Source organism: Phytophthora parasitica, assembly GCF_000247585.1.
Source record: "Phytophthora parasitica INRA-310 unplaced genomic scaffold supercont2.7, whole genome shotgun sequence".
Taxonomy (NCBI): Eukaryota; Oomycota; class Peronosporomycetes; order Peronosporales; family Peronosporaceae; genus Phytophthora; species Phytophthora nicotianae.
In genome coordinates, this window is record NW_008648993.1 from 532,714 (window position 1) to 534,514 (window position 1,801).

Below are 1,801 nucleotides of genomic sequence, written 5' to 3' on the forward strand. Positions count from 1 at the left end.
GGTTGCCGTCTTCAATCATCGTGGCAGCCACTTCAGAAACCGTCGGCAGGTTTTCCGTTCCAGGTCGGGAAGGATTGTTTTTCAGGCGGAACACCAAGTCGATTGGCTGTTGCATATCATTCTTACACACCCTCTCACCAAACGTGAGGAACTGCTGGGCGAACGGGTTGTACCTTTCCATCATCTGCTCAATGACTAACAGAGCCACACGATCCAGATCAGCGAAGATTCCCCTACGTTTCTCTGCAGGGCGCTGCATATCTGGATCAACGATATAGATCTGCGCAAACTTGGGCTGCGTCCTCTGGCCAGTTCGACGATCAATGTATGGGAGCAACAAACCCAGGTAGTGGCCCATAGCGCCTTGAATCCGGTAGGTGTACACGCCGCGGTCTCCCGCCACGCTGTTGTCCTGGTTAACTTGCTGATATCCTCCTGTCGACGGGCTTGATGCACCGATAGACATAAATGCAAAGACTTGGTTGTATGCCCGTACGTGCTTTCGAAACTCAGGGTCTCCATAAAGCTGAAGAAGTTTTGCTGGCGCTGGAGCCAGAGGTGGTAGTTTGACTTTTCCCTCGAGACAACAGCCCACCATGCTTTCACCAGGCCACTTCCACGCGTGGCAGTGGGCACACACCCTAGTGGGAGGAAGTCGGTGGCGTCTGCTCTCTTCATCAACATCTGGTCCTGTGACCATTGACGGGCGGAAAGCTTCGTGGTTCGCAAGAGCGTCGCGGTGGCGGGTGGTACGGCGACGTTCACGAACACGCTCGCGCTCCTCTTCGCGTTCTTCCTCCGTTTGCAGCGCACTTCTAACCGCTTGCCGCTCTCAGTCGGCGTTACGCTCTACGTGACGCTCGTCGTCAGTCTGCTGGGAGCGTCGCGTAGCCTGAACCACAGCATTCGCTTCACGCTCCTCCTTACGTTCGTCCTCGGACTGTTGTGAGCGACGAAGAGCTCGGGCTTCAGTGTCGCTTTCTCTTAAAGCCGCACGATCCGCCTCTGTTTGTTGAGATCGTCTAGCGACCTGCTGTTCACGCTCATGCTCTTGTGCAACTTGGGTGCGCAGCAATCTCTGGGCCTGATGCGATAGGCGATTTCTTTCCCGACCAGCTTCCACTTCTTCAGCCCTTCTTTGGGCCCTACGTAACCGCTGTCTCTCTGAATTCCTCTGTCGCACGCGTTCGCGTTGGGAAGAGCTCATGTTAGCTCGTTGAGCCCGGGCTCTCCCTGCATCACTCATTCTCACTGCCGCAGCACTGGAGGTGTTTATAGTTGGAGCTACCGCCAACCCAACAGCAGTTGTCACAGGTACTGTCGGTACTTTAGAAGTTACGGTGGAACCATCGGCAACCGAAACGTTTTTCACCTGGTGCTTAATAGGTCGAGTTCTCGAGTCCGTGCCTTAAATCGATTATGTGCATCATGCCTTCGGTTATTACGGCGTCGCTTAGCCGCCGGTGATTCTTCCTCAGCTGGTGTAGCGTTAACGCGTTCAGTTTCATCAAAACGCTGCCGTAGCTGTTGTCGACGTTCATCTCTGTTCACCACGTTGTTAGCAACCACCCACATAAGCAATTAACATGCATCTACAGTACCTGTCCCGCTTCGTGCCAACCCTAACGGGGGCCATCACCTTCCCTCGAAAAAACGTCACAAAGGAAGCAGCGTTAGACAACGGTCTAACACTGACTAATTATAATGGTCATATCTATCAACGTGATTTCTATGGGGAATTGGAACATGCAGCGCATGCCGTTCTGCCTCTGACACGGTAAGCAGCATGAAATGTCTCCAT